This window comes from Pongo abelii, chromosome 6 (assembly GCF_028885655.2).
Source record: "Pongo abelii isolate AG06213 chromosome 6, NHGRI_mPonAbe1-v2.0_pri, whole genome shotgun sequence".
Taxonomy (NCBI): domain Eukaryota; kingdom Metazoa; phylum Chordata; class Mammalia; order Primates; family Hominidae; genus Pongo; species Pongo abelii.
In genome coordinates this window covers 135593359-135617643 of record NC_071991.2, presented here as the reverse complement: position 1 = coordinate 135617643, position 24285 = coordinate 135593359, and the positions used below count along the sequence as shown (strand labels likewise).

The 24285-nt window shown below is 40.3% G+C and overlaps 1 long non-coding RNA gene and 1 pseudogene across 2 annotated transcripts in view; one reads left to right on the top strand and one right to left on the bottom strand.

Annotated features, from left to right (window-relative positions):
- The window catches only part of LOC129060683 (uncharacterized), a 240412-nt gene that overhangs the window by 95404 nt on the left and 120723 nt on the right, over positions 1-24285 (top strand). The window contains exons 2-4 of the long non-coding RNA XR_010140762.1: positions 3980-4243; positions 6495-17487; positions 19931-20031. This is a non-coding gene — a long non-coding RNA (uncharacterized LOC129060683). The remainder of the gene's footprint in view (positions 1-3979; positions 4244-6494; positions 17488-19930; positions 20032-24285) is intronic.
- LOC100459030 (protein RCC2-like) overlaps positions 22999-24285 on the bottom strand; it is a 90213-nt pseudogene continuing 88926 nt past the window's right edge. Inside the window, exon 6 of the transcript XR_008527626.1 lies at positions 22999-23132. The product of XR_008527626.1 is annotated as a protein RCC2-like (transcript). The remainder of the gene's footprint in view (positions 23133-24285) is intronic.

Genomic DNA, 24285 nt, shown 5'->3' with positions numbered 1-24285 from the left:
GTGATCCACCTGCCTCCGCCTTCCAAAGTGCTGGGATTATAGGCATGAGCCACGGCACCTGGCTGAGCTGAAATTCTTACAAAAAACAATGTCTATGCCATATACTTTCTTCAAAAATGTGACTTTATTAACTCAGTCATGTGACCAGGACATCCTTGGATTAATGAATAGTAAATATAAAAACTCTTTCTTTAACAGCATGCTAGCAGTAGTGAACAGAAGCATAAATGTGAAAGGTTTTCTTTCTTTTTTTTTTTTTTAGATGAGGTCTTACTCTGTTACTCAGGCTGGAGTGCAGTGGCACGATCTTGGCTCACTGCAACCTCTGCCTCCCAGGCTCAAGTGATCATCTCACTTCAGCCTCCCAAGTAGCTGGGACCACAGGCATTGTCACCATGCCTGGCTAATTTTTTTGTGTTTTTGGTAGAGATGGGGTTTTACCATGTTGCCCAGACTGGTCTAGAACTCCTGGACTCAGGCAATTTGCCTGCTTTGGCCTCCCAAAATGCTAGGTTTACAAGTGTGAGCCACCATGCCCAGCCCTGAAAGGTTTTCTTTTTCTTTCTTTCTTTTTTTTTTTTTTTTTGAGACAGAGTCTTGCTCTGTCGCCCAGGCTGGAATGCAGTAGCGTGATCTCGGCTCACTGCAACCTCCGCATCCCAGGCTCAAGTGATTCTCCTGCCTCAGCCTCCCGAGTAGCTGGGACTTCAGGTGCCCACCACCAGGCCCGACTAATTTTATATTTTAGTAGAGATGGGGTTTCACCATGTTGGCCAGCCAGTCTGGAACTCCTCACCTCAAGTGATCCGCCTGCCTCGGCCTTCCAAAGTTCTGGGATTACAGGTGTGAGCCACTGCGCCTGGCCAGCCCAGAAAGGTTTTCAAAAGGAGTTTAGCATGAAGTATGCTGTTGTGTCAGTGCTTGGAACACAGTGACTAACGACACAACTGTGCATACCTGGTACAACCTCCAACCTGAGACTGTTCAATGATGATAACTAAGAAGGTGGTGACTTTGAAGAATTCCATATGTCAAGTGAGAAAAAAAAAATGATCCCTGACCTCCTGACATATGCAAACAGTATACCTTCAGATTCTGCCAGTATCCTGAAAGAAGTGGATATCAAAGAAGTTTTTAACATCTATAATGAGACTATAATTGTCATTCATTGACTGATAGTGAAATAGCTGAAATTGTTCTGAATCAAGGAGGTTGTGATAATGGCGATGCTGAAGTATTAACACTGCGGAAAAAGGGCCTATAGACAACATGGTGAAAATGTGTGATGGGTTTATTGCTGGAATCGAGCAGCGTGTATTCATATAAAATCAATGAGAGACTTCTGAGACAAAAACTGTGGTTACTGAGGCAGAGGACTCCAGAGGAAATGTTTTTAAAAGCCACCCAGGCCGGGCGCGGTGACTCACGCCTGTAATCCCAGCATTTGGGGAGGCCTAGGTGGGTGGATCACGGAGTCAGGAGATCGAGACCATCCTGGCCAACATGGTGAAATCCCGTCTCTACTAAAAACACAAAATCAGCCAGGTGTGGTGGCGAGCGCCTATAGTCCCAGCTACTCAGGCTGCTGAGGTAGTAGAATCGCTTGAACCCGGGCGGCGGAGGTTGCAATGAGCCAAGATTGTGCCACTGCACTCCAGCCTGGGTGACAAAGCAAGACTCTGTCTCAAAATAAATAAATAAGTAAATAAAATAAAAAATAAAAAAAGCCACCAAGCAGAATGCCTCCTCATCTCTAGATGACCCACTTCCTGGTCCCTCAACTGCTTCGGATGTGTTTTCTCACCTAAAAATTAAAATACAGTGGAACGTAACCCCTTAACCAAAAGCACAATATCGTAGGTAGAGACAATGCCTGCTGTTGGCTGTTGTTGCAGTTTAGCGGCTGATACAGGTTTTCTGGGGATGCTACTATGCTGCTTAGTTACCCTGAACATGATTTTTGCACTGTATTAATCATATGTCTTTTTTTTTAATGTTAAGTACTTATGTGTGAATAAGTGGAAGAAAATGACAGCTTATTGGTATATAAATCAGCGTCAGTAATGATGATGCAGAACAACCACAGATTGTCCACGTGGGTGGCTGAGATAGTGACACCTTTGCTTTCTGATGGTTCAGTGTGCACCATCTTTGTTTTATGCATAAAGCTATTTAAAACATTGTATAAAATTTCCTTCAGGCTATGTGCATAAGATATAGGCAACATAAATACATTTTGTGTTTAGACTTGCATCCCAGCTCTAAGATATCTCATTATGTACAAGCAAATATTCCAAAATCTGAAAAAGTCTTAAATTTGAAACACTTTTGGTCCTAAGCATTTCAGATAAGGGATATTTAACCTGTATTCATAAATTTACTAAGTGAAGAAGATAATTTGATTTATAAGTTAAACATCTCACATGATAGTAGAGTATATTGCTTAAGTTCTCTGCTTTATTCCTATACGTGGGTGTGTTGTAATCAACTGCAAGAGATGTGTCAAATAATTTATTTTTAAAATTATGAATTGAAGTGTTAAGTCCAGTGGAAGAAAAAAGGAGAGCAGGGAGGAGGTACGGAAATACTGAAGATGCTGGTTGGGTGCAGTGGCTCGCACCTGTAATCCCAGCACTTGGGAGGCCGAGGTGGGCAGATTGCTTGAGCCCAGGAATTTGAGACCAGCCTGGGAAACATAGCAAGACCCCATCTCTACAAAAGATTAAAAAAAATTAGCCAGGTATGGTGGTGCGTGCCTGTGGTCCCAGCTACTCGGGAGGCTGAGGCAGGAGTATTGCTTCAGCCCAAGAGGTTGAGGCTGCAGTGAGCTATGCTGGTGCCTTTGCACTACAGCCTGGGTGAGAGTGAGATCCTGTCTCATAAAAAGAAAAAAAGAAAGAAGAAGAAATACTGGAGATATGTTGGGGAAGGCACTGACTAAAATCTGCATTTACTTTGTTTGAAAGAGTATTTAAACACTTATTTCTAACGAACAACATTGAGACTAATTTAAATTTTCTGGTGTGACTTTGCTTAATTCGATGATCTTGTGAAAGTTCTAGTTACCAGTAGAAACCAATTTTTCCTTATAGTTAAAAATGACAAAGAATCAAGAGAAACAGAACTAATAAGGGCTCCCTGTGCTTATATTTTTACTGTTTACGAGTCATCCATCTTCAATGAAATTTTTTTTCTTACAGGTAATCTAAATTGTTCTATGATAATTGGAAAATAACAGGATATTCTTAGATAACTGTGAGCAGGAGGCTCAAAACTAGTTCCTGTTGGAAACAGTTGCAGAGCGTTCAAGAAATACGCACATGTATACACACAAAGGGGCCTCTCCCTCAACAACGAAGGAGCAGCTAAACCGCATAGCTGCAGAAGGTCATCGATCACATTTATTACATTGCAGACAGCAGCAATTTTAAGTGAGGCTGGGCTTCCCGAATGAATTCCAATAATTCAAGTTATGATTCCTAAACTGTGTGTCAGACAAATTCAATATTACTTTTAGGGAAAAAAAAGTTGAAATTATTAGTTCCATTATACAAGTAAGAGAACTTGGGTTTTATTACTTTAATCATTAATAAAGACATTACAATCCACTTGGTGATTTTTTTTCAAATAAAAGAATGAGAGAAATTGTGCATATCCTACTTACTGCATTATAGTTGCGTAAATGGTCATGCGTTTTTTGTTTTGTGTTTTGTTTTCTTACATCAGAAATAGATTTATATTGGTATCTATTTTGGATTTTGGAGACTAGTTTTTTGGTTTTTGTTTTTTTCCAAAATGGAAATCTTTTTTGTTGTTTTTGCTGATTATAAATGTAATTTGTGGTCATGAAAAAGAAAAGAATACCAAAGAATATAAAGTATTTATACAAGAATAAAATGAAATTGCCCCCAGATAATACCTTTTGGGGATATGTGGTTAAAACAAAACAAAACAAAAAGTAATTGATGTTATTTTCCAGAGCTTTTTCCATCCATCCGTCCATCCATCCATCCATCCATCGATCCATGCCATCTTTCCATATTGAAGACCAGAGAGTTTGGGAAAGGCAGAAAGGAATGAATTCTTCTCAGAGAGAGGAGGACTCACACACAGTCCGTCATCGGAGCACTGTTCAGGCTGGCCTGGGAGCCGAGGATGGAAGCCCTGTTATGTGGTGTCTGCAGAGCTGTGTGCTGGGAGTTTGGATCTCCACACTCTCGTTTCAGCCAGGTTTCTAACTCATGTAAGACAATGGGCAAGTCATGCAACCTCATCTATGAAATGTGTGTCCTTTGCATGCTAGTACACATTGAATTTTTGTTTGTTTGTTTTGAGACAGGGTCTCGCTCTGTCACCCAGGCTGGAGTGCAGTGGTGCGATCTCAGCTCACTGCAACCTCCGCCTCCCGGGCTCAAACAGTGCTCCCGCCTCAGCCTCCTGAGTAGCTGAGACTACAGGTGCACGCCACCATGCCTGGCTAAGAAAGGGATTATTAATTTCTTTTCTTTCCTTTTTTTTTTTTTGTTTGAGACAGATTCTTGCTCTGCCTCCCAGGCTGGAGTGCAGCAGCATGATCTTGGCTCATTGCAACCTCCGCCTCCCGGGTTCAAGCGATTCTCCCTGCCTCACCCTCCTGAGTAGCTGGCATTATAGGCGTGCACCACCAGGCCCGGCTAAATTTTTTTGTATTTTTAGTAGAGCTGGGGTTTCACCATGTTGGTCAGGCTGGTCTCAAACTCCTGACCTCAAGTAATCCACCCGCCTTGGCCTCCCAGGATGCTGGGATTACAGGAGTGAGCCACCACGCCCAGCCGGGATCATTAATTTTTGATGTTATTTTTATTTACAAGAGCATCCAATTGGTGCAGTACTACAGACCTATGCCCTGAAATACTCTAACCAACATTTGACATGGTGTCTTTTTTCTTTTTTCTTTTTTTCAGTCCCATAATGGCTACTTAGCTCACTTCCTTTAGGCTAAGCTTAAAATACTTAATGTTATTGAGGAATAGAGGCAAAACAGATGTCTGTGTTAACTCTGAGAAAATGCTTCAAAAATTGATCATGTCTTGTCATTGATAAAATGATAGTAGCACTGGCATCAGTAACACAGACAAGGGTTTGGGAGTGGTTGTCTACGCACGCTGAATTTCAAATATGTGGTTCTCAGGAATACAGGGGTTTTTGTATGGAGCTGAATGAACCTTCCATAGTCTGAAAGCCCATCTTTGGGAAACAAATATCCGGTTGCCATGGAGACACTCAAGGTGGATGAAGGATGGATTAATCAAAATACAGTAAATCCTTTTTACGAGCTCCCTAAGAAATCTAGTGTGAAGAGAACCCTCTGCTCTGTCTTCTCTTTTTCTCCCCTCCATCACACAGGAAATCCACCATGGATGTACAATGATGCACATTTATTGTACTGAGTTCTGTGTATGTGCTAGTGAATGACACTCTCTCTTGCCTGAAAGATATAGTCAGTCATATCAGCACAAGGGTCCCCAAACATTATTTTTACAACTGTTCTTGAAATTTAAGAAAAAATCATATATTCTTTGCAACGAAAAGAAAAAAGGATAGTTAGAAACAACTGCTGAATAAAAATTGTGATTATTTATTAACCGAGCTACATTCTCTGGGGAATAAAGGATATGAAATCATTTGCACTGAGATAGTAGCTGCATTCAGCCTGAGTCTCAATGCACAACTAATCTGATCATTTTAATTTAGTCAAAAAACTAAATTTAGTTCAATTTAGTCAAAAAACAAGTCATCTCAGTCACAGTATCAGTTAAATAAATAAATGAATACATCTAAATAAATTATTCAGTTGAATAAATTAAGTGAATAAATAAATTAAATGGCTATTCCTCTCCTTCCTAACAAACTGATGGGTCAAATTAATCAAAATAGTTAATCCAATTTTGGAAGACATTTTCAGAAGCCTCCAGTAAATCATTCTTGGGCAGCCAATTCAATTTTAACTCCTGGTCTTGAATAGCCATGGACTCAGGCTGCCTGGATGAGCTAGCATACAGAATCAAGCGGATGTGAGTAGGTTTTGGACGCCCTCCAAGGACAGATAAAGGTTCACAGTGAGGATGTTGGTTACTGCAGGCAAGGGGCCTACAGGAAGTCCAGGAGGACCAAACAGAGGCCACAGGCAGGAGGTTTTCAGGGCCTACACTCAATGTTCTCACAGACTGAGGGAAACACAGAGGATGAGAATTCCACAGGAGTTCAGCATAGAGTGGAACAGTGGTTCTCAACTGGGGCTGATTTTGTTATGATTGGGGAAAGGTGTGTGTGTGTGGTTGCTACTTGCATCAAGTTAATGGATTCTAAGTAGCACAAGACGCTGCTAAACATCCTACAATGCACAGGCAGCCTCCTGCAAAACAGAAAAATGTCAATAGTGCTGAAAATGAGAAATCCTGGAGGAGGAGAATAATAGTTAATTATTTCTTTTCTTTTCTTTTTTTTTTTTTTAGACAGAGTCTCACTCTGTTGCCCAGGCTGGAGTTCAGTGGCACCGTGTCAGCTCACTGCAACCTCTGTCTCCTGAGTTCAAGCAATTCTCCTGCCTCAGCCTCCCGAGTAGCTGCGATTACAGGCACCCACCACCACGCTCGGCTAATTTTTGTATTTTTTAGTAGAGACGGGGTTTCACCATGTTGGCCAGGCTGGTCTCGATCTCCTGACCTCGTGATCCACCCACCTCAGCCTCCCAAAGTGCTGGGATCACAGGTGTGAGCCACCATGCCTGGCCCCAGTTAATTATTTCTAAGTAGCATTTTAGATTGAGCACCAATTCATAGATTTACTAACAGAACAGAGGGTTATAACCTCTGATCTCAGCTGTAAGAAATCAGCTCCTGGTTTGGAATTTGAAGCCCTGGGTCTCGACCTGAGCCTTGCTTTTTATTATGACTGGCAAGATGGCAGCCTCTTTGAGCTCAGCTACTTTATTTGTTACATGGTGATAGTAATAGCTGCATACCTTATAGTAAATGCTATAACAGATATGAAAACATGGAACAGTATCAGTGGTCCTAAAATAATGATTGGAAATTAACAAGCCTGTTTATCTTTTCCATATGTTTTGTTTTGTTTTGTTTTTTCTTGAGGCAAAATGGCATACTTCTGACCAGTGGTGACATTAAGAAGAACAAAAAGAATTGATTTGGAATTGATCACTCATTTTGGATCTTCATTTGTAAAATGCCCATTTATTGCTTTGGGTTGGGGGGTACAAGGTGTGAGGATGCAAGCTTGAAGAAGGTATATTTCTTTGCACTAGGAAAAAAAATAGAATAGGTAGAGAAAGAATTGGGGAGGGCCAAGGGCGAAGCAAAGTAGCTAAGACAACATGCATGATAAGCGAAGGATCTAAGTTTTGCTATGAGAGATACAGTGTAACTCTCTCTTCAATCTCACTGTAAAGTCTTTAGTAAAATCTTCTTCTCTCCACTATGCCTTATGAGTTCGAACTGGTTTTATTTCATTTTGTTTTTTACACAATCAAATACTGAGTCCTGCTTTGCTGTGAATATGCGGGGCTAAAACTAGCCCATGTTAAGGAACATTATTGAAAACTTGGACATAAGGCGAAAGGTGATTAATGTCATTCTAAGAACATTTCTAGCAAGCCCACCCAAGGATCATCTGACTCAGGAAATTTAAGCTTGTTGGCATAATTCATTAGAACCCAGAGACTTTGTAATTCTGTAAAGTTGATCTGGTGCAACAACTTTCTTTTTTGTTTAGTAGGAAAGATAAAGCAGAAGGTTATTTTTTTTAAATAATTTTTTTCATTGGGCAGAGTCTGGCTCTGTTACCCAGGTGGGAGTGCAGTAGCGTGACCTCCCGGGCTCAAGCCATCGTCCTGCCTTATTTTTTTATTTTTTTCTAGAGACAAGGTCTCACTGTGTTGTCCAGGCTGGTTTCAAACTCCTGATCTCAAGCAAGAAGGTTATGATCTTATTATTCCTGTATGATTATTATTTTTTAAAATTTTAGAGACAGGGTCTGTGTTACTCAGGCTGGAGTGCAGTGGTGGTATCATATCTCACTGCAGCCTCAAACTCCGGGGGTCAAGCAATCCTCCCACCTTAGGTGCGTACCACTATGCCGAGCTAATTCTTTGAATTTTTGTAGAGATGAGGTCACTATGCTGCCCAGGCTGCTCTTGAACTCCTGGCCTCAAGTGATCCTGAAGCCGTCTAGGGTCTCTGGAGCAGTCTTGTTGTCTGGGGTGTTATCTGAGCTCTTTGTCTCACGACCAAGAGAATTAAGGAGTGTGGACACCAAAAGTGAGGTTGGAGCAAAAGTTTAATAAGTGAAAGAAGAAAGCTTTCCTCTGCGGAGATGGGGCCTGAGAGTGTTACTGTTTCACAGTTGAATACAAAGGCTTTTATAAACAAGCCAGTGGGGTGGGGTGTTTCATTTGCATACAGTGCAAAAAACCAGTTCCTTATTTGCATAAGGTGCAAATTTCTGACAGCTCCACCCCGTCCCTCTAGTGAGCATGTGAGTTCTTAACCTGAGTTACTCCATATTGTATCATTTCCCTTACTGCACATGTGTCAGGAGATGGAATTTTCCACTGTGGACATGCCTGATTCAGTGTAAATTTAATCTATACAGCTGCAGGCCTGTCTTAGGCAAGCCCCTGATGCCAGTCCCCTTATCTGAATATGCCCGAAAAGGAAAGGAATGGGCTCACTGAAGCCCACTGTGTATACCTGGAGCTCATTGGTTGCTCAAAAGATAAAGGTGTTGAGCCTTGCTTCCTTATCTGCGCTTGCAGCTTGATTTCTTCCAGGCTGATCCTTTGTTGGAAGGGCTTCTCCTGGGTGTCTGTCTGAACTATCTGCCTAACCAGTTCCTTCCTCTCTCTTCTCTCAATCCTCCCACCTCAGCCTCCCAAAGTGCTGGGATTATAGGAGTGAATGGCACCTGGCCCCCTTAGGGTTTTAATCATCATATAACTTTATCTAATTTAACAACTTTTTTTCAGCATTACTGCCCCCTCTCCACTTATCATAAAAATCTAGTTTCTTAAATTCTCTTTTGAACTGGGCTTTTCATCCTTCTGGGTTCCTTATTAATGAGTTTAATAAATATTTGACATGAACTCACTATTTGTATTAGAATTATGTTTTTAACATTTTGAGAGCTATGCCTTAGCACCTGTAGCCAGCTTTTGTGAGATTTAGGAAAAAGGTATCCCTTCCTTGAGTATAATTAGTTTTCTTTTCCTTAAGCACAATTTTTAGAAGGTATTATAATTTTTCTTTCTTTATTTATTCTCTTTAAAGTAGAGACAAGATCTCCCTATGTTACCTAGGCTGGTCTCAAATCCTGGGCTCAAGAGATTCTCCTGCCTTGGCTTCCCAAAATGCTAGGATTACAAACATGAGCCATCATGCCTGACTATATTTATTTCTTAATAAAAATTATAGCAAGAATGAAGTCATTCTATACAAATTCTATAAATTGAATCATTAAATAAATAGGAAGCACAAATATTTAATTACACTAAGAACTCACTAGAATAATTAAGAAATCATTAGGAATTAATAATTTGTTAGAAGGTAGTTTTATGCATCTTACTTTCAGAGACAAAACATTTTAATGACAGTTTTGAGGCAGGAGAATAAGGTCTGGGAGCAGGAAAACTAAGGCCTTCCTAGAACTAAATCAAAGAGAAAAACTCCAACTTTCTTAGACCAAGTAAATAACTTTGTATCTCTACTTCAGCTATGACAGGAAACATCCTTTTAATTTGCATAAGGTGTACACCAAGTAAATAACTTTGTAACCTCACTTCATCCTCTTTATTTGCATAGCGTGTACTCCAAGTAAACAACTTTGTAACTTCACTTCAGCCTTTTCATTTACAAAGGGCTTACACCAAGTAATCAATGGGAAACCTCCAGAGGGTATTTAAACCCCAGAGAATTCTGTAACTGGGCTAGCCACTTGCTGGGGTCACTCCTGCCCTGAGGAGTGTGCTTTTGTTTCAGTAAATCTGTGCTTTTATTGCTTCATTCTTTTCTTGCTTTGTTTGTGCATTTTGTCTAATTTTTTGTTTAAAATGCTAAGAACCTGGACACCTCAACCAGTAACATATTTTGGCAAGCCAGTCAGGAGGTAAGCCCAAAGTTTGGGGTTTATTTTTCTCATTTTCCTTTCTGTTCCATACAGGGGAATCCGTCTCTCTCTCTCTCTCTCTCTCTCTCTCTCTCTCTCTCTCTCTTTTCCTTTCCAACTGTGGACCCTTGGTGGGCAGTGCCTAAACAGGAAGGTAACTGCAGGATTCTGGCCAAGGCCACTCTCCAGTGTTGCCTGAACACGAGCAGTGAATGGGGGTAGTTGCCCTGCCTGGAAAGGGGAAGGATTCTTTTCTGTCTTTTCTGTGATCTGTGACCCCTGCATGTGGTGCAGCTCCTCTGGGGCAAACTCACATGCCTTTCAGGCAATGTAAACCTTCTTTTCTTATGAAAAATTCTTCCCTTCCCCTACTCTTCTGGCTAAGGACAAAAGAAACCTACCCAGCCTCCTATCATTACAGTTTGTATCAGCCCATTTTCATGCTGCTGATAAAGACATACCCAAGACTGGGTAATTTATACAGGAAAAGGGGTTTCATGGAATAACAGTTCCACGTGGCTGGGGAGACCTCAAAATCATGGTAGAAGGCAAGGAGGAGCAAGTCATGTCTTACATGGATGGCAGCAGGCAAAGAGAGAGCTTGTGCAGGGTAACCCCTTTTTAAAGCCATCAGATCTCACGAGACTTATTTTGTATCACAAGAACAACATTGGAAAGGTTTGCCCCCATGATTCAATTACCTCCCACTGGGTCCCTCCTACACTTGGGAATTCAAGATGAAATTTGGGTGGGGACAGAGCCAAACCATATCATTTCACCTCTGGCCCCTCCCAAATCTCACATCCTCACATTTGAAAACCAATCATGCCTTCCCAACAGCCCCCCAAAGTCTTAACTCATTTCAGCATTAACTCAAAAGTCCACAGTCCAAAGTCTCATCTGAAGCAAGGCAAGTCCCTTCCACCTGTAAAGTCAAAAGCAGGTTAGTTACTTCCTAGATACAGTGGGGGTACAGGCATTGGGTAAATACAGCCATTCCAAATGGGAGAAATTGGCTAAAACAAAGGGGCTACAGGCCCCATGGAAGTCTAAAATCCAGTGGGGCTGTCGAACCTTAAAGCTCCAAAATGATCTTTGCCTCCATGTCTCACATCCCAGTCATGCTGATATAAGAGGTGGGTCCCCACGGTCTTGGGCAGCTCCACCCCTGTGGCTTTGCAGGGTACAGCCTCCCTCCCGGCTGCTTTCATGGGCTGACTTTTAGTGTTTGCAGCTTTTCCAGGGACATGGTGCAAGCTGTCAGTGAATCTGCCATTTCTGGCATCTGGAGGATGGTGGCCCTCTTCTCACAGCTCCATGAGGCAGTGTCCCAGTAGGGACTCAGTGTGGGGGATCCAATACCACATTTTCCTTCTGCACTGCTTAGCAGAGGCTCTCCATGAAAATCCCACCCCTGTAGCAAACTCGTGCCTGGACATCCAGGCATTTCCATACATCTTCTGAAATCTAGGCGGAGGTTCCCAAACCTCAATTCTTGACTTCTGTGAACTTGTAGGCTCAACACCACATGGAAACTGCCAAGGCTTGAGGCTTGCACCTTCTGAGGTCATGGCCTGAGCTCTATGTTGGCACCTTTCAGCCATGGCTGCAGCGGCTGGGATGCAGAGCACCAAGTCCCTTGGTTACGCACAGTACAGGAACCCTGGGACTGGCCCAAGAAACCATTTTTTCCTCCTAGGCCTCCAGGCCTGTGATGGGAAGTGCTGCCGTGAAGACCTCTGACATGCCCTGGAGACATTTTCCTCATTGTCTTGAGGATTAACATTCAGCTTCTTGTTACTTATGCAAATTTCTGCAGCTGGCTTGACTTTTTCCTCAGAAAATGGGATTTTCTTTTCTATCGTATTGTCAGGCTGCAAATTTTCCAAACTTTTATGCTCTGCTTTGTTTATAAAACTGAATGCTTTTAACAGCACCCAAATCACCTCTTGAATGCTTTGCTACCTAGAAATTTCTTCTGCCAGACACCCTAAATCATCTCTCTCAAGTTCAAATTTCCACAAATCTCTAGGACAGGGGCAAAATGCCACCAGTCTCTTTGCTAAAACATAATAAGAGCCTTCTTTGCTCCAGTTCCCAACAAGTTCCTCGTCTCCATCTGAGACCACCTCAGCCCAGACCTTATTGTTCATATCACTATCAGCATTTTTGTCAAAGCCATTCAACAAGTCTCTAGGAAGTTCCAAACTTTCGCACATTTTCCTGTCAGCATACATTTTGTCTGGATTTTATATTTGTCTCTGCTAGATATTTTGAGGTGTCAGTGTTTAGCATAGAAGGTTATAAAAGTGTAAACCCAGTCAAAACAAAATCATATTGGTTTATGTGCCTTTTTTTTGACAAAAGAGAGTAATTTAATGTTATTAGCTAAATCACTAACTTTAAATGATAGCATCTAATATCTCAATTTACAGAAGTAATTTAATTTAAATAAACTGTTAAAAATGAAATAAGTAAGAATTCTAGTTAACATATAATTCTGTAAACAAAACGTGCCAGAAAGGGTTGTGTTATTAGTGAGAAAAAGTCTAATTCAAAAGTTATCTAAAAATTAGTTCAAATGACAGATTTGAAAAGGTTATTTATGAAACAACATAGTAAGGCACCAGTAAGTAGGGGAGAAAAATGTGGAAAAGGCTTAGATAATAAAATATTCTTTAAAACCTGATAGAGAATTGGAGAAATTTGGCTAATTAACATGTTCATAGTTAAAGCTCTTAGTCTTGATTAAAATAAAATAAATATTGTAAAGAAATGCATCAGAAGTTTGGTAATTCTTTTTTAAATGTAGTTAAGCATGAAGCTGGATTTAGTGTGGAGCCAAATTTCACATACATGCTTACATTGCTTCACACTATGTTTACTGTTTTGCATGGGTAGCGCTGGCACTGGAGTACTTATTGGTCATGGGCCTACAGTGAATTTCTTCTTACTTTCTTTATCTTTTTGGAGATGGAGTTTCACTCTTGTCCCCCAGGCTGGAGTGCAGTGGTGCAATCTCGGCTCACTGCAACCTCCGCCTCCAGAGTTCAAGCGATTCTCCTGCCTCAGCCTCCTAAGTAGCTGGGATTACAGGTGTACACCACCATGCCCAGCTAATTTTTGTACTATTAGTAGAAATGAGGTTTTACCATGTTGCCCAGGCTGGTCTCGAACTCCTAACCTCAGGCGATCCACCCGCCTCAGCCTCCCAAAGTGCTGGGATTATAGGCGTGAGCCACTGTACCTGGCCTAGAGTGAATTTATTGATTGCACAGGTTGTATGGTGATATTGGTGGACTTAAGGATATTGAATTGTGTATCAGGAATAAAATATTTATTATGTGGGTTTTTGGGGGCCCTGGGTAACAATATAGCCTCCAGGGTAGATTGGGTAGAAAAAATTTAGGGTTGGTTTCCTGTTTCTGTGTTTTTGCTTCTAATTTTTATTAATTTGCTGTTTATTCTCTTCTGGGCTTTGCTTGTGTATGCATATATATAAAACCATGATTTTTTTTTTAGTTTCTAGTGGAAAGCTTTTATTTGGTTCTGCGAATAGTTATTACATTTCCTATGCCTTTCTAGCAAGTCATCATTTGTTCCATTAATCTGGAATTCCTAGACTACCTTTGTCAGGCCCACAGGAATTGATACGGTGCACCAGCTTTTAAAACTTAAACTAACTTTTTGGATATTAGGCTCCCTGATACTTTAAATGTATTGAGTATACTTTCGTAAATAGAATTTGAGTCATTTTTCTCTCTGTCTGCCTAATTTCTCCAAAAGTTGTAAACTATTTGTGAATGTTCTTAATTCATGGCAATGTATTTTTTTTTTTTTTTTGCCTACAGTTGAGTAGGGTTGCTAGGGCTGCATAGGGAAGGAGAACCCAGAAACCTGACAGGCCAGCAAAAGGGTAAGAATTTCTTACCAGTTGGACTTCTGACCTCTCTCCGTGGAAACCAATCAAATGAATGGTAAAAATCACGTTTATCTCCTTTGTAAAGTTTTGGTTAATGTGAAAAGAAATTCTGAGGCTACTCATAAGCTGTAGCAAATCTGGGTTATTTTGTGCTATGAATTTTTCTTTCTCTGTTGTACTGTCATGAAGAGGTGTACCTTAGGATAGAACATGGGCTTAGGACCCATAAGCTCACTGCTCGTGACAACCCAGTAGGCTGGTAAGTAACAAACTTTGCTTCAGGTCCCTGAAACAAACAAAACAACTGGATGAGGTATCCATCTTGTTTTATGTCCCTAGGAGGTCATAGTTAGTTCTAAAAATTGTCTTAAGTAGTTGGAAGCCTTTGCAAGCTCAAAATGAGCTACTCTAAGACTCCTTCTGAAAGGAACAGTGTAGACTGTCCAATGCTGTGGCTCAGCAGCTGGGGTTTTGCCATTTTACAGTGGTGGCCTGCGTTCAGTCCTGGCTTGGGAAATGATTCCTTTCTGGTTTGATATCTGTGTGACCTTTACCATTTGTTGGTTCTTTTCCCCTCTGTGAACCATCTTGAATTTTTCTTCTCTGAGCATCTGGGAGGTTACCTTTGGTAACGTTCAAAAGCCAGAAATATTGGCCACTTCATGTGGCTAAAATTGGGTAATATGAGATGTTAAAGGATTTTTTTTTTTTAAAGAATGCTATGGTTAAGTCAGTTTAATTAAAAGTGGATTCTAACTATAGGTACATTTAAAAGGCCTTTATGTTGTGTTTTTTTCTCTTCTTGGATCTTGTTTTTCTGGAAGAAGGTTTTTTTCTTCTCAGTCGACTGAATGATTTTTATGGGAGTCCTAAAATTCTAGTATATTCTGAGTATATTTTATCAATCTTAATTATTATGTTAAGTTACTGTAGACCACAGAAATAACCAAATTTCCTTGTCAATAGTGTTTTTAACTACCATTATTTAAAGTCATTTGAACTCCATGGTCTTAAGTCAAATTACCTATTATAACCCATTAGTTATCAGTGCTATGCCCCTAAGTTGGAGAAACAACTGGTATTCAAGAGGTCATAAGTCCAGTGTTAAGCATGGATTCATGGAGAACTAGGATAGCCACCTTGTCCTTCCTGAGTCCTTAAAGCTTTTGTTGTTAAAGGTTATGCATTCTATGACTCATCATGGAAGAGATAAAATGATCCAAATTAAATTTACACTGGTGTGCTAACTTATAAATTGCTAAACTAGTTTATAACCAATATTTGGTTTGTCAAATCCATATTCCTGGGAAGACAATCAAAGCTTCAGGTACATTTGGCTACCTGATGGGTCATTTAAACATTTCAATTGTCATTTTCGATGCATGTTTTCTGGCTGTATAAAAGCTTTCCCATGCAAGAGAGCTGATGTTATAACAGTAGATTATTATGCTACAGTGTATTTTCACCAGGTAAAGAAAGCTTTTTATGGTTCACTGAATGAGGACAATCAACCCCTTCACAGTCTAGAACCGGAAGATTGGATCTTCTGAGAACATCAGAGAAAGACTGTCCTTGCCATCTACACTACAGCAAAACTTAGGGACCTTGAACTTTGAGTTCATAATCTCACAGATGAAAAGGGTCCCTCCACACTCTTGGAGTTGTACACCCATTGGAACCCTTAAGGTAAAGCTAACCAGGGAAGTTTCTTCCCAGAAAAAGATGGCATCCTTGATGTGAACAACTTTTCCCAACATCATGGATCAAAACTTCTCTACTATCATGAGACTCTTCGAATATTTTTTCCTTGTTTATGCCTCTATGACCAGTAGAAATGGAAAAGAGGTTTGTTGTGTGTACTTATGGGGCATACTTTTATTTGTGAAGGATTTTGCAGCCAGCCTTACACATGGATAACCTTATACTTTGGTAGATAAAAGATGAAAGCCTGATGTAGGTGAGAAAGGTTATTTTTTTTTTTTTTTGAGTTGGAGTCTCGCTTTGTTGCCCAGGCTGGAGTGCAGTGGTGCAGTCGTGACTTACTGCAAGCTCCACCTCCCTGGTTCACGCCATTCTCCTGCCTCAGCCCCCCAAGTTGCTGGGACTACAGGCACCCGCCATAACGCCCGGCTAATTTTTGTATTTTTAGTGGAGACGGGGTTTCACCGTGTTAGCCAGGATGGTCTCGATCTCCTGACCTTGTGATCTGCCTGCCTCGGCCTCCCAAAGTGCTGGGATTACAGGCATGAGCCACCGCACTTGGCCTGTAGGTGAGAAACTTTAATGGTACATATGTTGCCTCATAATCAGTCAGAAATGGAACATTGGTTCACTCCTCTTAATCCACATCATGGGTTAAAGAGAACATTGCCAAGAGGCCTTCACTGTTCTAGAAGGGCATCATTTGTTAGGTCCTTTTTCCATGGTTTGGAGTAAAAGCAATGATTAGAAATTTATCCCTCATGGTAGGCTCTACAACAGATTCTACTGTAAAGGCTATAGTTACACAACAGACTTTAAAGACTTTAAATTCTCTTGTAAAGGTTGTGATAGAATTGGCTGAACAGAAGTATCTAGGCAGCTGCTGGCACTGTGACCTATGGAGAAATACATCAAATGAAGATTATAGAGATTCAATGGTAGGGGATTAATGAAAAGATTGCTTATTTAGGTGAGTAGACTGTTTAGCTCATTCTTTGATCTATTTGATTTTATGTAGTTTGGTTTATGGGAACCCTGGGTAAGGAGTACACTCCAAGGTCTTGGTATTATCCTCCCAATAGTCATAATAATAGTCTCCCTGGTGTGCTGCATTATCTCAAAGGTTTTAAGTGTTTGCATGCAGCCATCGCTAGAATGTCAAATGGTTTCTCTTCAACTTGAATGACAAGAGCTGAAAGAAATATGCCACCATGAGGACACTATAACCTATCAATGATGTGCTGAGACCGGAAACCCAACATGATGGTAACTGAGAGTGGCAGTAACACCTTAAATTTTGGTTACACTTTCACCTAAGTGAGAACCTGACCAAAAAGGGGGAATTTTTTAAAACAAAATTATGGGAGGTCATTGTTTTGGACTGAGCTCATGTGCTAGGCCCCAACAGACCAAACCAAACCAAAATGGAGTCACTCATGCTAAGACTTTAAGGAAACATATAGATCTTAGAACAGACCAGGTTTTGTTTTTCTCCTGCAAATCTATATAACAAACATTCCTGACAGCACAGGTATCCACCTCCTGAAGTTCCCATTAAATCTTTTAACCAAATGCATTTCCTGTCACCTAGAGACCATCAAGCTTCAGAGGATCATGCAACAAGGGTTCCAGTCAGTTCCAGGTGAAGACACCCCCCACCTCCCTGGCCATCAAGAAGCTACCCTGCCTCCATTAGACAGAACAGGGTGAGAGTTCCATGATCCCCAATAGGTAGAGACTACACCCCAAGCCAGCATGAAGGAGTTGCAGAAGAAACACCATCAGTCCCTCTGACTCCCACAAAGATTTAAGGGGATCATGTCTCTCATGGGGGAGATGAGGCAGGAGAATAGGGTCTAGGGGCAGGGAACCTAAGGACTTCCTAGAACTAAATCAAACAGAAAAAAACCAACTTTCTAAGACCAAGTAAATAACTTTGTAACTCTACTTCAGCTACGACAGGAAACATTCTCTTCATTTGCACAAGGTATACACCAAATAAATAACTTTGTAGCTTCACTTCATCCCCTTCATCTGCATAGGGTGTACACCAAGTAAATAACTTTGTAACTTCACTTCAGCCTCTCCATTTAAATAGGGGGTACACCAAGTAACCAATAGAAACCTCTAGAGGGTATTTAAACCCCAGAGAATTCTGTAACTGGGCCCTTGAGCCACTTGCTCAGGCCACTCCCACCCTGTGGAGTGTGCTTTCATTTCAATAAATCTGTGTTTTTGTCGCTTCATTCTTTCTCTTCTTTGTGCGTTTTGTCCAATTCTTTGTTCAAAATGCCAAGAACCTGGACACCCTCAACTGGTAACAGTTTCAATGCCTACTTGCTCATGTCTTATTTTCTAAAGAAACACAAAGCTTTTCTTATGCCATCATATACCTTTAATAAACCTTAGTTTGGTGAAGCTATAAAATTTTCCATTGGTAGTTACTGCCACAAAGTTAACTTTATACTTAGAGCTACCAAAGTTACAGGGCATGTAGACAGCAAATTATTGTGGCAAATACATTACAATACCTCAACTAGAGAAATGGAAGTGTTGATTTTAGAAATCAACTAAAAGTTTTAGTTTCATATACATTGAAGTCTTGTCAGTGTCATTTTTCTTACTATGTTCACCAGTCAATTTCAATAGTTAGTGCTTACATAGTTGTAGTAGTTTATATTTCTTAGAATTCTTTAAATTACATTTGTCATCTAGAACACAGAAAGACCATGATTTTCTTTCAGTATTTTAAAACTTTCCTTTAAAGATGATATTGTTGTATCTAGCATAGAAAAAAAATTGAATTTGAAATTTAGTTTTAGATCATAGATTTATGATCTAAATTTTCAGTTGAATTGAAATGTCTTGGTCCTTTTTCAGGCTTGCCTATATCAGTGAGTTTGTCAATGCCAAGAGACTTTGCAATTTTTTAGTATCAATATATTTTTCCTAAGCATTATTGCTGTGTCTTCAAAAAAGTTATTAATTCCTTTAATGCTTTTAAGTGCATTATGTACATTGAATTTTTGCTCCTGCATCATTTTGCATATAACATCAATTTTACAGAAGTTATTATAGCAAATTGGTGCTGAGCAAATACATTTAAAATTGGTTATATTCAAAATTATCACTTTGGCTTGTGTTGCAGAAAAATACAACAATTAAACTCACAATAATGTCTGAGTATTGCATTCTTACTTTGAGTTTCTAGGGTCATGATAGCTTTGACTGGACTTTATCTTTTTTCTTTTTTTCAAAAACAGCTTCAAAATTTTCTCTTCTAAAATTATTTTTAAGTATCTCCAACTCTGATGCCAAAGACATTGTTGCATGTTTTCTGTAAAGTTTAAAGAATGTGCAAAACAAGGAACACAGGCTGTGTTATATACATTTTTTCAGGGATTTACTGGTCTTTTTTTTTTTTCTTTTTCTCTGAGACAGAGTCTTACTCTGTCGTCCAGGCTGGAGTGCAGTGGCACAATCTCAAATCACTGCAATCTCCACCTCCCAGGTTCAAATGATTCTCCTGACTCAGTCTCCCTAGTAGCTGGGACTACAGGTGCCCGCCTCCAAGACTGGCTAATTTTTGTATTTGTAGTAGATACAGAGTTTCTCCATGTTGGCCAGGCTGATCTCGAACTCCTGACCTCAAGTGATCCCCCCACCTCAGCCTCCCAAAGTGTTGAGATTACAGGCGTCAGCCACCACGCCCGGCCAAGGGATTTGTTGTTCTATCCCTTACGTTTTCCATGTGTATTTGTAGGATTGTTATATTCCTGGCCATCTAAATTATTTCATCTAGATTCAGTTTTTATAAGCATTCTACTGAGAATTGATATTATCTCTGTTAATATAGCTCAACCATTTTTTCCCCCAGCAAATTATAGCCCCAGAAAATAAGACTGCAGACTAATAAGTAAGTAACTTTATCATTTGCTTTAGGAAATTCCTGCAAACTAATTTATTAAGGCAAACAGTTGCCTGGTTGTGGCAACAACTAGTTTTATCAAGAGTACTGTGTGCTCACCTGGACAAACAGCTGGTCTTATCAAGACAATAGTTTCGCTTCTCCAGACTTGTTTAAAGACTTGCTGTGACCACCAATCCTGAACTATTATGTCACGAACTTTCTTTCCAAATCCCCACCAGTCCCTGCCTTGAAGGACCTGCCCTTCATCACCAGACCCCAAAACTTTCCTCTGCCAAGACACTGTGGAGGCTTTGCTAAGATGCTGCTCTCCGTTGCCGCCGTAAGTCAAATACACTTGTCTTTGCTTGACTAACAGGTTATTCTGGAAGTTTCTGCAGAGGAATCAACAATCAACATTATTAAAAACACATATAATCATTTTCTAGTCATGTCATTTATGGAACAAACTGCCACATAATTTTCACCCACAGACATATTTACCTTTTCAACATCCAGAAATCTGGTAATAATTACTATCCATTCTATATAGCTCGTATCAGGGGCTATATCTAAAATGGCTCAGTAATACTTAGAACTTCTTGCATTATCCAAGTTATACGTGATTTGATGTTAGTGTTTGTAGTCTAAAAAAATGTTATGTGTTTAACATTAAAATTTGCTGTGGTTTCTGCCAAATGAGGAAAAATTTTCATTATTATGTTTATAAAGTTCTTAGATGGTCTTCTGAATGCTAACATTGTCCACCAAAAATGAATCATCTACATTCTGTCTTTCACAATAGTGCACTCGTATTTTATCTTGTTTTCATATAGTTAATGTTTTGTAGCATTAATAATTATAGCTATACATATAATTATTTTATTTTTAAAATATTTTTCCCTTTTTTCACAGATGAAGTAAGTGTAACTATATTTTAAAATCACGTTTCAATTTTAAATGCTGTTTTAACACTGTTGTGGATATCTGTTTAATTTTCTTCACATTTATTAAGTGCGTGGGATAAATGCTGCCAATGTTTGTTTTATTTTCAATTTTTCGTTGATTTTTTTTTCTATTCCTGAAGATTTTCACGTAGAGACAGAATACACATTATTTTGAAGTATAAAAGACTAGTAATATTTTTTTGTGACCTGGGAGAATTTGTGTGTAATGTTTTTAAAAACTTATTACCTGTAGCTTCAGGTAGATAATTACTAACTAGAGTTTCCTTTAAATATTCAAATTATATGAATGTGTACTAGAATCCACAGAAAGTATATTGGGCTTAATGGAGTCTCGTTTTTTTTCTCTTCTGGTTTTTCTGGAAATGTGTTAGTTATAATGAACATGGAGATGAAAAGTAAATTCATATTCTGTCCAATTAGTGACACATAAGTGCTATATTGTGCTCACACCAATAGCTATTCCTTTTTTCTCCCTGCATTTAATCTATGTCCTCCACAAATGTGTTCAATTATCCAAATATATTTCTGTCATTTACTGTTTTCTTTTTTGTTGTTGTTGCTTTTACTTTTTTGTGGTTGTCTTTTCTTTATATACATATATAAAAATTATATATACTTTATATATTATATATAATAAATATATATACTTTATATATTATATATAATAAAATGTATATACTTTATATATTATATATATGATAAATTTTTTTTTTTATTTAATAGAAACAGGATCTTATTATATTGCCCAGGCTGGTCTCCAACTCCTGGGCTCCAGCAATCCTCCCACCTAAGTCTCCCCAAATGCTGGCATTACAGATGTGAGCCACCATATCCAGCCCATTTTCTGTTTTCTTTTTTTTTTTTTCTTTTTTGAGAGGACGTCTCGCTCTGTCGCCCAGGCTGGAGTGCAGTGGCATGATCTCAGCTCACTGCAACCTCTGCCTTCTAGGTTCAAGTGATTCTCCTGCCTCAGCCTCCTGAGTAGCTGGGACTACAAGCGTGCACCACCACCCCTGGCTAATTTTTGTATTTTTAGTAGAGATGCAGTTTCACCATGTTGGCCAGGCTGGTCTCAAACTCCTGACCTCATGATCTGCCCGCCTTGGCCTACCAAAGGGCTGGGATTACAGGCATGAGTGACTGCGACTGGCCCATTTTCTGTTTTCTTATACTGGTAATTAGAAAAAAATTATTTTTGATATCAGGAAAAAGTTATGTAATAGCTTCATATTTTAACTTAGAATCTGAAACATTAAAAAATAATAGGTTTGGGGAAGACAGCTTTACTGTGGAGATACCTGGCCAACATCACCTTAGCCAAATGACCAAAGTTAACATACCAGTAATATAACCTATCAACATCATGTGCCTCCTGATATGATGCACTGAGAAGGGCTCAAAATCACTTCTGTGGTATTTTTACCAAAAATATATAATCTGAATTTGTCATAAGGAGGCCTCAGTTAACCCTGTCTGTCATTTTCCAACACTAATTGAATAACATCAGCTGGGTGTCCTACAATTTAATTTAACCTTGATGGTAACTACCTGGAGTTAGCACAGACCCTACATGTTGAGAGGCTCAAACTGCCTCATTTCAGACACCAGCTGCAATTTTCAGGTGTCCTCGAGGCACCCACATTTCTTCCTACCAGCCACATTGATATGGTTTGACTCTGTGTCCCCACCCAAATCTCATCTCAAACTGTAATCCCCATGTGTCGAGGGAGGGAAGTTGACTGGATGATGAGGGCGGTTTCCTCCATGCTGTTCTTGTGGTAGTGAGTGAGTTCTCATGAGATCTGATGGTTTTATAAGTGTTTGGATGTTACTCCTTTTCTCTTCTCTCTCCTGACACCTTGTGAAGAAGGTCCTTGCTTCCCCTTTGCCTTCCATCATAATTGTGATAGGGTCCTTGCTTCCCCTTTGCCTTCCATCATAATTGTGATAGGCACAGGAGGCAGGGAAATTCTGGGCAGAAGAGGACATGTCCCCAGTAAGGGTCCCACCCTCAAGCTTGGAACCGCAACCCAAAGTGAGAACATACATTCTTGTTGTCCCACTTGAATGTTGCCTTTTCCAAAACCACCCATGGCCCTCCCTGTCCTCCATTCTGTGCCCATAAAAACCCCAGGCTCAACCAGAGAGGAGAAGGAGCTGGACATCAGAGACTATGCTTGGACGTTGGAGAGAAGCAGCTTAACTTCAGAGGGATGGCTTGATAGTGTAACTTTGGAGAGGAGTCTGGTTGGGGATGGCTAGACTCTGGGGGGAAGATCACCTTCCTACTCCATCCCCTTTCCACTAAGAGCCACTTTCATTGGCAATACAGTCCTCTGGATTCACCGCCCTTCAATTTGTTCTTGCGACTTGATTTTTCCTGGACACTGAACAAGGGCTTCAGTACCACAGGTGAGGATGCAAAAGGCTGTCACACTGAACTTCTGCCCTTGCTGGCAGAAAGCAGCCACCTCAACTCAAAAGGGCAGAGGGCTCACTGAGCAGTTTAAAACTTAAGCTGTCCATGGACAACAGAGCTAAGAGAGCACTGTAACACACTCCCTCTGGGCTTCAGGGGTTGTGGGCACCCCCTAGACACTGCCATGGGGTTTGCTCTGGCCGGGACCCAAAAGCACTTGCTCCAGCTCCTGCACCTGCTCACCTGCGTGCTCTCTCCCATGAAGGGTGAAGCACAGCAGGGTCAAGTGAGTGGAGTTTGCCCCTGCTGGCACTGAAGCAGTCAGCTACATCCAGTGCCCATGTGCTCCAGTTCCTGCCCACGAAGGGGTCAGGGAAATTTCCTGCTTCAACTGTAAGTTTCCAGAGGCCTCCCCAGCCGTGTGGAACTGTGAGTCAATTAAACCTATTCTCTTATTAATTACCCAGTCTTGGGTATTTTTTTTTTTATCACAGTGTGAAAATGGACTGATACACACATATCTGGGGGTTCTCCTGACCTGCCTCCTCTGAGGTTTGACAATTCTCTAAAATGAATCACAGAACTCAATGAAGTGCTATACTTACAATAAAGTCTTATAAAGGATACAATGCAGGAATGGCCAGATGCAAGAGATGCCTAGAACTAGGTACTGGTGCAGCCTGAGTTCAGGGTTCCCATGCCCTCTCCAGGTATACCACCCTCTCAGCACAGCAATATGTTCAACTTGGAAGCCCAGGGCCTTGTTGTTTAAGGGCTTTTATCAAAGGGCTTTATTATGTAAGCATGGTTGTTTAAATCATTGGCCATTGGTGATTGGACTAAATCTCCAGCTCTCTGCTTCCCTGGAGGTTAGGGAATAGGGCTGAAACTTCTAACATTCTTCTCACAAGATTAGTTTTTCTGGCAGCTGGCCCCTATTCTGAAGCTACCTAGGGTTAGGACTAACCTCATTAGTATAACAAAGACACTCTCCTCACTCTGGAAATTCCAAGAGTTTTGGGAACTCTGTGCTAGGAACTGTGGACAAAGACCAAAAACATTTTATATTATGCCACAAACCCAAATTGTGGAGCTGAAACTGCCACTGCAAAATTATAGCTGAGACAATAGCTGACCTAGCAGACTCCATCTTGCTTCTAACCTCCAAGCTGTCCTTGTTCATTTCTGGGTGTAGGCTGAACCAACTTTG